This window comes from Musa acuminata, chromosome BXJ3-3 (assembly GCF_036884655.1).
Source record: "Musa acuminata AAA Group cultivar baxijiao chromosome BXJ3-3, Cavendish_Baxijiao_AAA, whole genome shotgun sequence".
NCBI lineage: Eukaryota > Viridiplantae > Streptophyta > Magnoliopsida > Zingiberales > Musaceae > Musa > Musa acuminata.
In genome coordinates, this window is record NC_088351.1 from 25230876 (window position 1) to 25250612 (window position 19737).

A 19737-nucleotide genomic window follows, 5' to 3' on the forward strand; every position below is an offset into this window, starting at 1 on the left:
ATCCAACAAAACATAATTGAATTATCAAAAAGGGACATGATACTTCCATATGGTAGCTTAATCACAAGACTACTCCATGCCTATGATATTGCTATTCCACCCAAAGAAGTTATAAAACTAGATAGATTTAGTATCATAAATAGAAATCTACTTCAACAGATGAGATGTACATTCAGAAATGGTATATGGACTAGACTACCTAGAAGGGCTGATCTCCTCAAACCTGAACCAAAACCTGAAACACTAATTTTTAGGGGTAATCAATCTTCTCCAACTAGTCCCTTTAAGGAATCACCTCCAATAGAGCAAGCACCTCCCTCATCTATCGATGACATAAGGACTCAGATGGATCGATTTGAACAATGTTAAGATTGACTTGAACAATGCCAAGATCAAATTTTGATGGAGTTGCAACAGATTCATCAATAACTCAATACCCTGTTTAGACATTTTGACTGGCCACCACCTGAATAATTAATTATGACTTTTTGCTGATGACAAAGGGGGAGAAATGGATGAAATCCTCTTCTTTTATTCTACTTACTTTGACGTTGTAATCCTATGTTGTTTGCCTTGATGTTGTAAACTTAAAATGCTACTTACTTTGATGATTGCAATTCTATGCTTTGATTTCCATGTTATCTCTTCAAATGATGAGTATGATGATGCAATATCGTGCTTACTTTGATGCTAAAATTTTTTATGATTTTGACTCGAAAATGGATGTCATGCCTTGACATCATTTCTATCGATGAATATGTGGTATCATCTTTAGATTTGGTAAATCATGATGTGCATAATGATAATAAGTCTAAATTATCAATTTGATGCTTGAATTCAAAAGCTTTGAATTCAAGAGTTTCTTTTCTCAATTATGGCATATAGATAGGGGGAGTTAAGATTAACTCCATCACCAATTGGTTGTCATCATCAAAAAGGGGGAGATTGTTGAATCTCGGATTTTGATGATGAAATCAATTGGTAAATTATTTAATCTAATCCATGTGTTGAGATAAGTATGTAGGATTAACTACGATAGTAGTAAGACATAAAGCAGATGATGGGCCGGAGTCGAAGACTCGGATGATATACCGAGAGCTTGCTGAGAGTTCATCGTGAGATCACTGGAAGCACGTTGGAAGACTCAACGAAAGCTCATCGAGAGATATCCGGAAGAACGCTAGAAGACTAGCCGAGAGTTGGTCGGGAGTTCGTCGGAAGCTCACCAGAAGACTCGTCGAGAAGTTCGCCGGAAGATCGTCGAGTGAAAAATCGACGTACCGGACCATGCTTGCCTTAATCATAGTTAGAACGATAATTAAAGTTGATTTGGGAGGTAATCCCATCAACTCTATTAGGGGCCAACTAGGCTCAGAGTTGGGCTAGTTTGGGCTGGATTCAAGGCCCAACCAGGAAGCTGAATTCTTGGCCGATGGTGGCACCGCCTGGAAAGCAACACCTCAGGAATTCTAGGCAGTGGTACCACCCAATGTCAGGTGTCAAGTGGTGGTATCACTCAGTAATGACGGTGGTACCACCAGTACCTCGAAAATCCAAGATGAGACACTTTTGTGCTCCATTTTTTAAAGCCATTGGGGCCTATAAATACCTTACCCTTTTCTACATGAAAAGGCACCGAAGTGTGATTATAATCTTGAGTTATTGGGGTGTAAAAGTGTTGTAAATATGTGCTAGAGTCCTCCTCCCTTTCTAAGTTTTGAGATCATTCAAGAGAGGTGTGAAACTTGTACCTAAACCCGACAAAAGAAAAAAGAGCTGTAAAAGGTGATTGGTCTTCACTTATTGAAGGAAGGCCTTTAGTGGATGCCGGTGACCTTAACGGAGGAGAAATCTGAAAGTGGATGTAGGTTAAATTGACCGAACCACTCTAAATTCTAGTTTGCATTTCGTTTTGAGCAATTTACTTTAACTATAAATCATTTTATAGCAAACTTCTTCTCCTCCTCATCTTACTTTCACTACGCTTATGCTCTCTTACATTTCAAGTTACTATCTTTCTGAATCGATTTTCATCGAACATATGATATATTTTACGAAATAAAAGAATTTTCCACTGCACTAATTCATCCCCCCCTCCCCTCTTAGTGCGGCTCTTGATCCTAATAAGATAGCGATTCCAGGTCTCAGTTATGTGTCTGGTCTTTAGACTTAAGACACCAAAAATGCCTTGTTTGAATACTTCATTCTTTGATGCCAAACTTATAAGTTTGAAAAGTTTTAGATCTGGTATAGTATGTTCTCGGGAATGGTAGCCAACCTTCTGAAGGCAATTGAGTATCAATAGAGGATCATCCTCCCTTGGTATCATAAGAGAAATATCCCATATGTGTTTACTTAGACAAAATCCCTAGCTAGGGTCATTCCGATTAAGAGAGAAGGAGTTCTCCGAGAGAATCTAATTAGAGCGAGACTCGGACAAGATTCCATATAGGCTTGACATTACCATGTCCAATATACGGTCTCTAGGATATTAGATGAATGAGGGACTATAGACATATGGTAACTGTGGATAGATAGGTCTGATAGATTAGATCCTCCTATAATGTTTGGGGACTATGGCATAGTGGCCTACTACGACCATAGTCGATGAGTCAAGTAAATTATTATTGAAATAATAATTCACTATATTAGAAGGAGTTCTTAGTCAAAAGGAGTTCTGACAAGATCGACTCATGGCCAGTTCGATATCGGGCTGTCTAGAGGGTTACACGGTGGATGTTACGACGAGTCGAGGTGCGGGTATAAGATATCCATGTAGCCCCAGTTTGGATCATGTAGATAAGATCCAATTGGATAATTAGATAAGATCCAATTGGATACGTGGATGAGATCCAACTAGATAATTGGATAGAGATCCAATTGGATAATTGGATAAAGATCCAATGTGGATAAGATCTATTAACGGTTAAGCTGCTTGCACCTCTATAAATAGGAGGAACTTCATGATTCATAGGCTAGAGTTATTGGTAGTTGCCCTTCCTATTCTCCTCAGCCTCCTCTCCTCCTCCTTGGCTTTGGTAGCCTTATGGTGCGTATAGAGAGGAAGATCCCGTAGTGACCTGAGTATCGTCGTCGCGTCTGTCATATGAATCACTACTAAAGAGGAGTATGATAGTGCTCCTTCATCTACTTCATTGGATCTGGAAATTTTGGGGAGATATTATCTCCCTAGGTAACAGTTCTAACATGATACTTGTGATTTTTTTATTTTACGATTTTCTCGCACACTAATCATCGCATAACGACCTAATACTTAACTTTGGAAAATCTAGTTTTGTTTTTGTTTTCCGATGTGCATGAGATGCCGACCAATAGATTTCCCAACATTAATAGCTTTAGAACTATCCATATTGAACCATTTTAATAGATCTAAAGTATATTTAGTTTGACTAACAAAAATTCCATCCCTTAGTTGCTTAATTTGTAATCCTAAGAAAAAAGTTAATTCACCCATTAAGCTCATTTCGAATTCATGGCTCATACTTTTGACAAAATATTCACATAAAGACTTAGAATCAAAAATAATATCATCAACATAAATTTGAATTATAAGAAAATTACTTTTAAAATATTTAATATATAATATGGTATCAACCTTGCCTTTCAAAAACTTATTCTTAATTAGAAAGGAACTAAGTCCTTAGGCTTGTTTCAAACCATATAGAATCTTAGATAACTTAAAAACATGATTTAAAAAAATAGTATTCTTAAATCTGGGTGGTTGTTCAACATAAACTTCTTCGGAAATAAAGCTATTAAGAAAAGCACTTTTAATATCCATTTGAAATAACTTAAAATTATTACCACTAGCATAAGTAAGAAGAATCCTTATAGCTTCAAGTTTAGCCACAAGAGCGAAGATTTCTTTATAATTGATATATTCTTCTTGGTTGAAATATTTGACCACTAATCTAGCCTTGTTACTAACGATACCAAGTTCATCTTGCTTGTTTCTAAAGATCCATTTAGTACTAATTATTAAATGGTCACTAGGTCTAGGAACAAACTTCCACACCTCATTTCTCTCAAATTGATTTAACTCCTCTTGCATTGCAATAACCCATGAATCATCTTTTAGGGCTTCGTTAATGCATTTTGATTCAATTTAAGATAAAAAGGCTATATTCGCATAAATTTTTTAAAAGAATAATGAGTTTAAATACCTTTTGATGTATCTCCAATGATTAGCTCCTTAGGATGAGCATCTACATACTTCCAATCCTTAGATAAGGATTCTTTGGAAGCAGATGCATCCAAGTTGCTTGGGAGAGAAGAGTTTTCATTCAAATTTAAAATATTTAAATTAAAGTCACAATCAAAATCATTTTTCTTAAATTCGGGAAGCTCATTAAAAATAATATGAATAGATTCCTCTATAATCAAAATTCTTTTATTAAAGATACAAAAAGCTTTAGACATAGAGGAATAACAAAAAAAAATACCTTCATCGGATTTTATATCAAATTTTCCTAAGACATCTTTTTCATTTAAAATAAAATATTTACAACTGAAAACTTTAAAATATGAAATATTTGGTCTTTTGTTGTTTCACATTCATGACATAGCATGTCGTGTTAATGACTTCAACCCAAAAATATTTGGGTAGGTTATGCTCATTAAGTATGGTTCTTGTCATTTCTTGTAAACTCCTATTTTTTCTCTCAACAACTCCATTTTATTGAGAGTTTCTTGGAGTAGAGAAGTTATGGTTATACTCATTTAAATCATAAAAGTTTTTAAAATCATAGTTTTGAAATTCACCACCATGATAACTTCGAACAGAGGCAATCATAAAACCCTTTTTATTTTAAACTAATTTATAAAATTTTAAAAAATATTTAAAGCAATCACATTTGTGTGCCAAAAAGTATATCCAAGTATATCTACTATAATCATCAATAATTATAAAAGCATATTTACTATCTCCTAGGCTTGTTATATCAATTGGTCCAAATAAATCTATATGGATCAATTGTAGTGGTCTAGAAGTGCTTATTTGATTCTTTGACTTGAACTACTTTTATTTATTTTCCTAGTTGACATGCATCACAAACTTTATCTTTGACAAAGTTAATTTTAGGCATACCTCTTACAAGTTCTTTAGTTGTAATTTATGAAATTAGTTTCATACTTGTATAGCTTAATCTTCTATGCCAAAGCTATACATCATCATTTAAAACCAAAAAGTTAGTTTCATCACAAAACTCATCAAGATCAATAGTATAAACATTGTTGGTCCTTAAGGCAATTAAAGATTTATTTATGTGTGATATTTTTATAATACAAGTATTAGATTCAAATTTGATGTTATAACCTTTATCATACAATTAACTAATACTTAGCAAGTTATATTTTAAACCATATACTAATAAAATATTTTAAATTAAAATGTTTGATTTGTTATCTATATTTCCTTTACCAATATTTTTTTCTTTGTTGTTATCTCTGAATGTGACAAATCCTTCATCTTGGCTAGTGAGCTTAGAAAAGTGTGTTGGATCTCTTGTCATGTACCTTGAGCATCTACTATCAAGGTACTATCTCTTGCTCCTAACTTATGATTGTAAACACATCTACAAGAAAATGGGGTTTTCTTTTAGGTACCCATTTAACTTTAGGTCTCTTATAAATATACCTACCTATCATTGAGTGATTTATAGTTCCTTTATGAACCCAAACTAATTTGTATAGACTATACATTTTAAATGGACATTTGTAGGCAAAATAACCATATTTTTCATTAAAAATATTTTTTTCTCTAAGTGAGACATGTAATGTAGGTCCTTTGAGGAAGATAGTTGGTTTTTATTGAGTGTTGCTCACAAAGCCAATTCCTTCCTTTCTATGAACATGACCCTTATCAGCAAGGATCATGTTTAAATATTTGTTACCTATTTTAAAATTTTCTAATATTTCTTGTAGTAATAAAATGTTCTTTTTAAATGACTCTAACTCTTCACATTGAGTACAAGGAGTTAACATATACTTATCATGCTCATTTATTAATTTTTCAAGTTCACTAGAAAGAGAAGCATAAGCCTTTTTCAATAATTTATATCTTTTACCAACTAATTTATATTCATCAAACAAATCATGAAAAGCACTTAATAATTCATCAAAAGATAAATGAGCTTCACTTGAGTCACTTATCTCATCGTCAAACATCATTAATACGTAGTTAGCAACTTCTTTTTTGTTAGTTGGTTCATCATCTTTGGATGCACTTGAGTTGTCCCAAGTAGCTTTTTGTGCTTTCTTTTTCTTTGGTAATTTCTTCTTCACTTGGGGACATTCATTTTTGAAGTGCCCCAATTTTCTTGAATTCATAGCATATTATTTAGTCCTTTTTTAGTTCACTTTTGTTCTTATGTATTTTTTTTTCTTTCTTAAGAAAATTTTAAATTTTCTTGTAAGGAGTGCCAAGTTTTCACCATTATCATCATCATCACCATCATTATCATCATCATCATCATCACTTGAGTTTTCACCCAAGTGACCTTCTTTGGTTCTACGTGTTATGTCCTTCATATTCTTTGGAAGGATGTTCTCAAGTTCGTCATATGCTATATACGTCATTTCATAGGTCATCAAGGACCTGATAAGTTCTTCAAGCAAAAAGTTATTTAGGTCATTTGCTTCTTGTACTGTCATTACTTTAGGATCCAAACTTTTTGGAAAAGATCTTAATATCTTGTTAACAAGTTTAAAGTCAGAAAAACTTTTACCAAGTGCTTTTAGACTATTAACGGATGTACATATCTCTAATAGTCTCACTTGGTTTCATGTGAAACAACTCATAACTATGAACCAAAAGATTTATTTTTAACTCTTTAACTCTACTTGTGCCTTCGTGTGTAACTTCGAGTGTGTGCCAAATATCATGTACACTTTTGCATGTAGAAACCCGATTAAATTTGTTTTTACCAAGAGCACAAATCAAAGTGTTTGTTGCTTTAGCATTCAAGGAGAAAGTCTTCTTTTCTAAATCATTCAATTCGTTTGTTGGTTTAGAAGACTTCTCAAAACAACTTTCATAATGTTCCACAACTCGAAATCCATAGAGAGCAAGAAAATTCTCATTCTAGTTGCCTAATATATGTAGTCCATCCCACTGAACATAGGAGGACAAGTGATAGAAAGACCATCTTGATTGCTAGTAAAAGTCACTTCTCTTGGGTGTTAGATCAAATGAGAAAAATCTTGGCTCTAATACCAACTGTTAGGACCAAAATCGGCACTAAGAGGGGGGATGAATTAGCGCTTATGATAAAAATTACGTTGATTTGGAAAACTTCAATGATTTGGAAAGTTTGATTCGATGAAATCGGTATCGAAAATCATACCGAAAGTGTGCTTCACTTGAAGTAAATATAATAAGCAATTATAACAAAAAACAACATTAATGAAGAGTAGAAAGAGAGTGCACACCAAATTAATAGTGGTTCGATCGTCGTTACCTACATCCACTCCCGATTCCTCTTTCGTCAAAGCCATTGGTATATACTAATGATTTTCTTTCAATGGACGAAGACCAACTACCCTTTTACAACTCTTTCTCCTTTCACAAGTTTAGGAGACAACCTTTATAAGCCTCACACCTCTCTTAGAATGATCACTTAGCACTTTTTCAACACTATTACAACCCAAAATATCAAGACTTTTGTTCGCTCTTTTATACTCTTTCATGCAGGTAAGAATGGGGTATTTATATGCCCTAATAACTTCATAAATGGAGAAAAAAGTGTCTCATTCCGGGTTTCTGGGATACTGGCGGTACTTTCACTAGTACTGGGTGGTACCACTGCCTGCAAACTGATCACAGGTTTAGGAGACAACCTTTACAAGCCTCACACCTCTTTTAAAATGATCACTTAGCACTTTTTCAACACTTTTACAACCCAAAATATAAAGACTTTTGTTCGCTCTTTCGTACTCTTTCATGCAGGTAAGAGTGGGGTATTTATAGGCCCTAATGACTTCAAAAATAAAGCCAAAAAATGTCTCATTTCGGGTTTCCGGGGTACTGGCAGTACTACCGCTAGTACTAGGTGGTACCATCACCTGACAAAGCCTTGGAGTCTAGGCTTGGCGATACCACTACCTAACAGCATTAACTGTCGGTGGTACCACCATCCAGACCACCTAGGAGACCGAGCCTCAAGTGATTCCATTGCCTAGTTTGGGCAGTGCCACTGCCTGATGTGGCTCCAAGTGGCTGAATGGACCATCCAACCAACCCAATTCAGCTCTATTTAGGGCCAAATTTGTTAGGGTCGAGTCGGCACTAAGAGGGGGGGTTGAATTAGTGTAGCGGATAAAAAATATTTATTTAAAAATCTTCGTATGTTAAACAATTGATATCGGAAGATAACTTGAAAGCGTGTTTATTCATAATGGAAGTAAGAGCTAAGTAAAGAGGAAGTGAAGCAATTACAAAGTAAGTAAATAACAATAATAGAAATGCAAACCAGAATTTATAATGGTTCGGTCGTTGTGACCTACATCCACTTTTGATTCCTCCTCCATCGAGATCATTGACATCCACTAATGGTCTTTCTTTAATAGGCAAAGACCAACCACCAGTGCTTTCTCTTTTTCACGGGTTTAGGAGATAACCCTTAGAAGCCTCACACCTCTCTTGAATGATCACAACACTAGAAAGGGAGGAGGAGGACTCTTTGCACTTTTGTAACACTTTTAACACCCCAAGATTTTAAGATATTGTTCACACTTTTATGCCCTTTCATATAGAAAAGTGTGGGATATTTATAGGCCCTAATAACTTTAGAATTGGAGCTAAAATGTGTCACATCCATGGATTTCAGGGTACTGGCGGTACCATTGCCACTATTGGGAGGTACCATTGCCACTATTGGGAGGTACCACTGCCTACAAACAAACACTAGGTAGTACCACCGCCCAGTCTATGTGGTACCACCGCTTGACAAAGCTCGGAGACCGAGCTCTAGCGGTACCACCACCTGATAGGGGCGGTGCCACCGCCTGACATCAATAACTGCCAATAGTACAATCGCCCAAACTACTTGGGAGACTGAGTCACCAAGCGGTGCCACCGCCGGTCATGACTTCAAGTGTTGAATGGGCTATTCAACCGGCCTAATTCATCCCAATTAAGGGCCTAGTTGGCTCCTAACTGAGTTAGTGGAATTACCTCCCAATCCTAACTTAACTAAAGGTCTAACTATAATAATTAAGACATTTAAACAAGCAATCTTTGTCCAATATATCGATTATTCTTTCGGTGATCTTCTAACGAACTTCTAGGTGAACTTTCGGTGAACTCTCAGCGAACTCCCGATGAACTCTCGACGAGCTTCCAGCAAACTTCCGGCACATCGTACGAACCTTTGATGTATCGTCCGATCTTTGACTTTGGCCCAACATCTACTTTATGCGTTACTGCTATCGTAGTTAATCCTGCACACTTATATTAACATATAGATTAGATCAAATACTTTACTAATTGATTTCATTATCAAAATCTGAGATTTAATAATCTTCACCTTTTTATGATGATAATCAATTGATGACGGAGTTAACCTTAACTCCCGCTATCTATATGTCATACTTGAGAAAAGACACTCTTAAATTCATGACCTTTGAATTCAAGCATCAAACTGATAAGTTATATTCATTTAAACTTATCAACATGCACATCATGATACTTATCATGATTTGCCAATTCAAAATATGATATCACGTATTTATCAATAAAAAATGATGTCAAAGCTTGACATCCATTTTCAAGTCTAATGATAATAAACAATCATCATTTTCAAGTATGATACGAATTTCAAATATGAAATTTAGCATGATGACAATTCCTGATAAAAGATAGTAATTCATCATTCTGAGGCATAATATCAATTGTAAATAGCAAATTAAGCTCATGATGCCTTATCATAATAATAGACAATTATTAAGCATTCATGAAACATTTCAAGTATCTACAATTTGTCATCAATTTACCACATTTTGGTATCATTTCTCCCCCTTTATCATCAACAAAAAGGAGAATCATTCAACAATACAAGTATAGTAAACAAAATTAAGCAAGTTTCACACCAATTTATCCAAGCCATAAAGAAAGGTAAGCAAAAACTTTGCATGATAATCTTTTTAGATAAACTAATATTTTTACTCAAGGGCTTTTTGGTTCTTCTTTAGATGTGCAAGTTTCTTTCTTCTTTTTGTCATAAAAATAAGAAGAAGATGAAGAAAGGTAAGAAAAGAATATATTAAGACCAAAATACATGAAATGATTTGAATCAAGTCAAATTCAAAGTAATAAATGAGTTTCATTAAATCATGTTTCAATTTTAACAAAGAAAAGGGATTCATGTAAACGATCAAGATATCCATATGAAATCAAATTGTCATTCTTTGCAAGTAGTCATCACACACTAAAATTCATCTTTCAAGGATCAAGATATCCATGTGAATTCATAAAATTCATCTTTCATGAGAAGAGTAAGGAAGAATTCATGGGAAGGGAGCATCATATGAAAAAGAAATTCATGAATAAAACTTTATAAATCAAATCTATTTCTCATTAAAAATTCACAATAGTGAAATCCATGAGAAGTGTATTTGTTAATGAAATACATTAAGTATATCAAAAATCATTAAGTGATGGAGCATCCCTAGATGAATTAAGAGGAAGATAGTCTGAAAAGGAAATATAATAAACTCATGTATTAAGACAATTTAACATCCCTAGCTCTCTTCTAATAAAATCAAATTGTTCTTCATTTAAAGTCTTTATAAAGATATTGGTTAATTGATATTTCGTATCAATAAACTCTAAAGATATGTTATGGTTATGAACATAATATCTTATGAAATGATGTCTAATGTTAATATGTTTAGTTCTAGAGTATTGAATAGGATTTTTTGTTAGACATATTGCACTCGTGTTATCATATTTTATGGAAATGTTTTTAAGGTGAATCTTATAATTTTCTAATGTATTTTTCATCCATACAACTTATGCATAATATGCACTTACCGCTATGTATTCGGCTTTGGTTGTAGATAATACAATCGAGTTTTGTTTCTTGGAAGTCTAAAAGACAAGTGCATGACCTAAGAATTGACATATTCTAGATGTGCTTTTTTTTTATCTATTCTACATCCAGCAAAATCTGCATCAACGTAAGCAATTAGTTCAAAGTTTTCGGATTTTAGATACTAGAATCCTAGATTTGTGGTTCCTTTAATATATCCAAGAATTCTTTTAATTGATTTAAGATGAGATATCTTAAGATTCGATTGAAACCTAGCACAAAGTCCTACGCTAAATATGATGTCCGGTCTAGTTGTGGTGAGATATGGTAAACTACCTATCATACCCCTATAAGTTTTTTGATCAAAGCTTTCTCCACTTTCATCAATGTCTAACTTAGTGGAGATACTCATAGTAGTATTGATAGCTTTTGAACTATCCATATTAAATCATTTTAACAAGTATAACGCATATTTTGTTTGACTAAGAAAAATATCATCACTAAGTTGTTTGATTTGTAAGCCTAAAAAGAAAGTTAGTTCACCCATTAGACTTATTTCAAACTCTTGACTCATACTCTTGGAAAACTATTCGCATAATGATTCATTTGTAGAACCAAAAATAATATCATTAACATAAATTTGAACAACAAGAAAATTATTTTCAAAATTTTTAATAAACAATGTAGTATCGACCTTATCTTTAGAAAAATTATTTTGGATAAGAAAGGAGCTAAGTCCATCGTACCAAACCCTTGGGGCTTATTTTAATCCATAGAGAGCTTTAGTCTATTTAAACACATGATTCAAAAAATTATCATTCTCAAATCCAGGAGGTTGTTCAACATAAACTTCTTCAGAAATGAAGCCATTAAAAAAAGTACTTTTGACATCCATTTGAAATAACTTGAAATTATTATTACTAGCATAGGCAACGACCATCCTTATGGCTTCTAATCATGCCATAGGAGCGAAGGTTTCATTATAATCGATACCTTTTTCTTGGTTGAAACCCTTGGCTACTAATCTAGCCTTGTTTCTAACCATGATACCAAATTCATCTTGCTTGTTTCTAAAAACCCATTTAGTACTAATAACTAAATGGTCATTTGGCCTAGGAACAAGCTTCCACACCTTATTTTGCTCAAATTGGTTCAACTCTTCTTGCATTATGATAACCCATGAATCATCTTTCAAAGCCTCATTAATGCATTTAGGTTCAATTTGAGAAAGAAAAGCGGTGTTGGCATAAAATTTTTTAAGAGAAGAATGAGTTTGAACCCCTTTTGATGTGTATCCAATGATTAGCTCCTTAGGATGAGCATCTACATACTTCCATTCTTGGTTAAGGATATTTCAGAAGATGTATCCAAGTCTAGTTTGAGGAGAGGGTTCATTTAAATTCAAAGCATCAAAATTAAGATCATCATCAAACTTATTTTTCTTAAGTTCGAAAACTTCATTAAAGACAACATGAATAGACCCTTCTATAAGCAAAGTTATTTTGTTAAAGATACAAAATTATTTAGAAATAGAAGAATAGCCAAGAAATATTCCTTCATCGAATTTTGTATCAAACTTTCCTAAGCCATCTTTTTTATTCAAGAAAAAACATTTATAACTGAAAACTTTAAAATATGAAACGTTGGGTTTTTTATTATTCCACGATTCATAAAGAGTTTTAGAAAGTAATGGTCTCACTAGAACCCTATTCATGACATTGCATGTCGTATTAACGGCTTCGACCCAAAAACATTTGGGTTGGCTATGTTCGTTCAACATGGTTGTTGTCATTTCTTGTAAATTTTTATTTTTTTTTTCTATTACTCCATCTTATTGAGGATTTCTTGGGGTAGAGAAATTGTGGTTGTATCTATTAGATTCATAGAAATTTTAGAAATCACGGTTTTGAAATTCACCACCGTGATCACTTTAAATTGATGAAATCATAAAGCCATTTTCATTTTGAACAAGTTTACAAAACTTAAAAAAATACCTAAATCAATCACTTTTGTGTGCCAAAAAGCATGTCCAAGTATATCTACTATAATCATCTACAAATACAAAGACATATTTGCTACCTCCTAGGCTTGATGTATCAATTGATCCAAATAAATCCATATGGATCAATTGCAATGGTCTAGATGTAGTAGTTATTTGATTATTTGGTTTGAAACTACCTTTTATTTGTTTTCCTAGTTGACATATATTACACACATTATTTTTAACAAACCTAATATTAGGAATACCTCTTAGAAGTTCTTTGGACGAGACTTGAGAGATTGGTTTTATGCTAGCATGACCTAATCTCCTATGCCAAAGCCAAGCATCGTCATTCAAAGCTAAAAAATATATTTCATTACAAAGATCATTAATGTCAATAGTGTATACATTATTTTATTTTAGGGCAATCATAGAGGTGTTTTTATGTGGTTGTTCAATAATGCAAGCATTGAATTCAAATTTAATCATGTATCCTTTATTATATAATTGACTAATGCTCAAAAGATTATGCTTTAAACCATCAACCATATATATCTTTAATAAAAAAAGTTGGATTTATTACCTATGGTTCCTTTCTCAATGATTTTACCTTTGTTGTTATCTCCGAAGGTGACATACCCTTCGTCTAGGCTAGTGAGCTTAGAGAAATAAGATAGATCTCTAGTCATGTGCCTTGAGCATTCACTATCAATGTATCATCTCTTGCTCCTAGCTTGTAATGGTAAATATTTCTATAAAAAAGGGTAATTTTTAGGTAGTCATTTGACCTTGGGTATCTTAAAAATTGGTTTACTTAACTTATTATTTTGCATAGAGTTCTGTATGGTTTCTTTAGGAACCCAAATCAATTTATGTGGACTATATCTCTTAAATGGACATTTATACGTAATATGTCCAAATTTGCAACAAGGTGATACATGCAAGGTAGGGCCTTTAACAAGGTGGTTGGATTTTGGTGAGAGCTATTGAATCTCATATTTTGATGATGAAATCAATTGGTAAATTGTTTGATCTAATCTAAGTGTTAAGATAAGTGTGCAGGATTAACTACGATAGCGGTAAGACATGAAGCAGATATTAGGTCAGAGTCAAGATCGAGAATTCGTTGGGAGTTCTAGAGTTCGTCGGAAGTCCGGACGTTCGTCGGAAGTTCTATCAGAATTGATCGAGAAGTCCTAGAGCTTGCCAAAGAAGCTCATCAGAACTAACCAAGATTATTGTCGTGAAGTCCAGGAGCTTGCCGGGAGTCAACTGGAACATTACCAAAAGATCGTCGGAAGTTCACCGGAAGCTCGCAAGAAGAACAATTGACATACCGGACCAAGATTACATAGTTAATGTCTTAAATTATCATAGTTAGTATATTAGTTGAGTTAGGATTAGGAGGTAATCCCACTAACTCAGTTAGGGGCTAATTGGGCTCTTAATAGGGCAGTTGGGCCGGATAAACAACCCATTCAGCACCTAAAGTCACGATCGACGGTGGCATCGGTTAGGACTCGGTCTCTCAAGTGCTCTGGGCTGTGGTACTTGTTAGGATCGGAGCGGCACTAAGAGAGGGGGTGAATTAGTGCAGCGGTGAAGTGCGATAAACTTTTCATGATTTAAACACTTTTCGGAAACTTCGTACGATAAAAGCAACGTTTTCGTTTAAAAACATTTCGATTGCGTTTTAACTTGAAGAGATAAGTAAGACGGAGACAAAGCAGTATAGCATTAAAGAGCAAATGGTTTGCAGTAATATAAATGACAATAAGTAAATGCAAACCAGAGATTATGCTGATTTTACAGTGGTTCGGTCAAATGACCTACATCCACTTGCGAGGCCCCTCTTCGATGAGGCTCCCACCTTCCACTAGCAAATCTCTTGAAAGGGAAGGGTAAATACCCCTCTTACAACTTTTATAAGCGGTTCACTCTCTTACAGATTTTCAGCAAGAAAGAATGAGGTGAATACTAGCAAATTGAAAAAAAGACTAGCAAAGACTCTTCTAAGACTTTACTCTCAATCACTTACTGCTTAAAAAGTTGTATTCTCAGCTGATACTTGAGGGGTATTTATAGGCCTCAAGAAGATTCAAATTTGGGCTCCAAAAATTTGAATTCTCTTATGTTCCCGATGCTGGTGGTGCCACCGCCCAGCCAAGCGGTGCCACCGCCTAGGCCAATTCAGCTCACTGGTTGGGCTCCAAACTTGGCTCAAACCAGTCCGAACTCGGGCCCAATTGGCCCCTACTTGGGTTATAAGATTAACACCTAATCCTAACCCTAATTAACATACTAACTATGAATTTAAAGACATTTTCTAAGCTATTACAAAGTCTGTAAGTCAAGACTTCTTCCAACGAGCTTCCGGCGAACTTCCGGCAGTCTTCCGAGAAACTCTCGGAAACCATTCTACGGACTCCCGGAAAGCTCCTAGACTTCACAATTTGATCTTGGCGAGTTCCGATGAGCTTCTTCGGAAAGCTCTGATCTTTCTCGGTGAGCTCCGCGAACTTCCAACGAACCTTCCGGCGAGCTTCCGAAAAACCCTTCGGCAAGCTCCCTACTCATTCTTGGCTAGTTCCGGTAGCATTCCCGATGAACCTTCGGACTTCCGTCGAACTCTCGAACTCGCAATGAATCCTTCGTGCTTGACTCCAACACTTTGTTTTGCTTTATGTCTTCATTGTTATCGTAGTTAATCCTGCACACACAAGCAAAAACTCTACTCCGATCTAGACAATTATTATAAAGCGAATTGACATTCTGTTGCCCGGCACGTCATTAGTTGGCGCTTCGTCCGATTCTTCGGCGCATCGTCCTCTCTTGCGGCTTGTTGCCCAATTGACGGTTGACCTCCGCAACGCCGATATCCTTGGCGCAATTCCGCTCTTGGCCCGATGCCCAACGTCCGAAGCCTTTTGCCATCCAATATCCTAACGTGATCTCCTCCGGCACAACGTCAATTCCTCCTGCCTTAATTGTCTAATCCTGATCGAGTAGACCTGCATAACTCAAAATGCAGTTAAACATAAACATAATTATCAATTGGTTTCATCATCAAAATATGAGATTCAATAATCTCCCCCTTTTTGATGATGACAACCAATTGATGACGGAGTTAAACTTGACTCCTAGAGTTTAAACAAACTCCCCCTATCAATATGCCATATTGATAGAACCTTGAATTCAAATTGAATTCAAGTCATTGCAATATTCATTATGAATACTTGCAACACGTCATTATGAACTCATGCATAGACTTATGCATATCTTGTCATCAACATACTTCTCCCCCTTTGTCATCAACAAAAAGGAGAAGTACAACTATTCTTTGTGTTTGTAATATAAGTTCAACTCATTGCATGAAAAACATAATATTAAGTTTTATCATCATGCAGGCTAGCAATATTGAGATGTTCAAGAAAGCAACTCTTGCTTCTTGAAATATGCAAATTTGTCAAGTTTTGCTAGATGTATAAGTTAGCATTTTTGCCTCTTAAGATAGGCAAGATAGCTTTCTTGTGTAAGCTCATAATTCTTGCTTCCTATTGCAATGTGCAAGTTGCAAGTTTTGCTTCTTGAGATAGGCAAGATAGCACTTTTGTAATTTTTGTTTCTTAAGATAAGCAAGCTTGTGATGTTCAAAATAACAAGCTCTTTCTTCTAGAAGTGTCATGTTTGCTTTATTTGCAAAGTGTAAGCTAGCAAAATGTTTGAAAAAGTTATCAAGTTTTGCAACATACAAGCTAGCAAAAATGCCAAACTAGCAAGAGATAATGTTTTACATGAGGCAAGCAAACAATTTGGCAAATGTTACATTTGCATCTTCTCTTTTGAGAAGTGCAATTTTTGCTTTCATCTTGAATTGTGCAAGCTAGTTAGTTTGCCTCTTTTCATGATGTCCACGCTAGAAATTCTTGGTCCCTCTTTGTCATTGTCAAAAAGAAAGGAAGACCCTTATATCAATTTTCATATTATGACAAAGGTAAGTATCATTTTTATTTGTGCATCATTATATATTCAAATTAAAACATACACAATTTCAATAACCTTCTTTTTCATGCACGATACCGAAAAATAAATCAATCATCATTAATAAGCATATCATACATGATACTCAAACATTAAAATTTTTAAGCATTTATCAACATGTTGATCATGATACCAAACATTCATCATTTAAAGCATTCATGATACACATCATATGCAATAAATACATCATGTACATTATTATCATAAGTATTGCATACATCATTTTAACTTTATGAATATTTCATCATTGCATGCATTATACCAAAACATTTCAAGCCATGCAAGCCATAAATACAAAGAAATCATGTCATGAAGGATAAGATCATTTGAATACCAAAAGACATGATTCATATAGTAAATATCTTCTTTAAATAAAATATCAAGAAAAATCATAGGAGTACAAAGAAGAGATCTTGTTTTAAAAGAAAAATCAAGTAATAACTCCAAGAACTCACAAGGAAAAATCATGATTCATTTAGAAAATCTCCTCTCAAGAGAATAGCAAGTAAAATCATAGAAGATCGATTAATGAGAAATTTTGATTTATAATAAAATCTCATGTATCGAATGTCGAGAAATCAAAATGATGATTTATATAAAAAATATCACAAGTTATATTCAAGAGAAAAATCATCATTCATTTTCAACTTATTCAATTTGTCACATCAATATTTCTTAGATATGCATGATACCAAAACATGGTTTTAAATCTTTAACATATAACATGCATAAATTGAAAGAAGAAGGGAAGAATTCAAACGTACAAAGATTTCAACCATCTCATAAACAAATGTAAGAGCAAGTCATGAATCCAAAATTCCATGAATAAAAATGATCATCAAAGGTAATCTCATGTTATTCCAAGAAATCAATATCATGATTTTGATAAAACTCATTTCAAATTTAAATCATCAAAATCATCAAAATATCAACATTACTTTCAAGAGATTCAAAATGGTATACATAGATTTATCATAATAAACATCAAGATCAATAGGATAGAGAAAAATAATTTTTCAAGGAAAAAATATTTTCCTCTTTTTAGTTGTTTCAATTCATATGATTTTATTTCACTTATACCAAATAAAAACATGTATAATGTTTAAAACCGAAAGTGTAAGATTTATTATAACAAAGATTAATAAGGTACTTCCATTATTGTAAAAATCAATAATCCATAAATCACAGGATTCATATGCATAATTTCGAAATTTATTAAGCATGATCATTATGCATGACACTAAAACATGGTTTCAAAATGTTTAATATTTTCATTACATCATTATGCAATGGTTTCATTGAACATAATTTTGAATGATTCTTATAGATAACTAAAACTTCTTTAGTTTTAATTTATGTGATTGACTTTATATTAGCATGCTCAAGTTTTGTTCTTATGTTAAAAACATACATCATGTTTGAAAACCAAAGACAAGGTTTTTTAAAAAAAAAAATCATCAAGCCTTCCATATAAAAACCATGCATCATCATTGAAGATTAATATGGAAATCATCAAAATACACATTCTTGCTTCTCAAGCACATATATATGATTATTTAAATCTAACATTTTATTCTATTAACATAAAACATACAATTTTCAAGAAAAATAATTATTCAAAAGAAAAGAGAAAATGCATCATGGAAAACATCAAGTAATTTCAAAATAATTCAAGAGAGTTGAGTTACTTACCTTGTAGTCGAAGCCCGTCAAAGCCCAATTCGCCGTTTCACCTTTGGAAGTTTTTTATTCATCCTTGGTTGCCTTCCTCTTCTTTGGCCTCTTCCTCCGTTCAAGTTTATTGTTTATTTTAGATTTTTGTTTAATGAACTTATTAAGATTTGGTATCCGAAATTCAAGTTCATCATTGTCCTCATCACTTAGTCATCGCTCAAGTGGTATTCATTTGTCAGGAGTTCCAAATCCTTCCTATTCTTTAGAAGGTGGTTCAAGTGTTGATTGTGTTCATCATGTGCATTGTGCACCATTTCATATGTCATCAATGAGCCGATAAGTTCTTCAAGTGGAAAAATATTTAAATCTTTTGTTTCTTGTATTGCCGTTACTTTTGATTCCCAAGCTTTAGAAAGTGATCATAAAACTTTACTAACAAGTTCAAAATTCGAGAAACATTTGCCAAGAGCTTGTAAACCATTGACGACATCCGTAAAACGGGTGTACATGTCAATAATGGTTTCGCTCGGTTTCATTCGAAAAAGCTCGAAATCATGCATTAAAATGTTGATTTTCGGATCTTTGACTCTAGAAGTGCCTTCGTGTGTGATTTCAAGAGTGTGACATATGTCGAAAGCCGTTTCTCACAAAGAAACCCGATTGAACTCATTTTTGTCCAAAGCGCAAAATAAAGCATTCATAGCCTTTGCGTTTAAAGAAAACATCTTCTTCTCCAAATCATTCCAATGGTTCATTGGAAGAGAAGACATTTCAAATCTATTTTCGACTATGTGCCATAAATTCAAATCCAAAAAAAGTAAGAAAACTCTCATTCGAGTTTTCCAATAAGTGTAGTCCGTCCCATTGAAAAAGGGAGGACAAATGAGAGAGTGACCCTCTTGAAAGCCGTAAATTGCCATTTCTATTTGGGTGTTAAACCAAGGTAGAAAAACGTGGCTCTGATACCAATTGTTAGGATCGGAGCGGCACTAA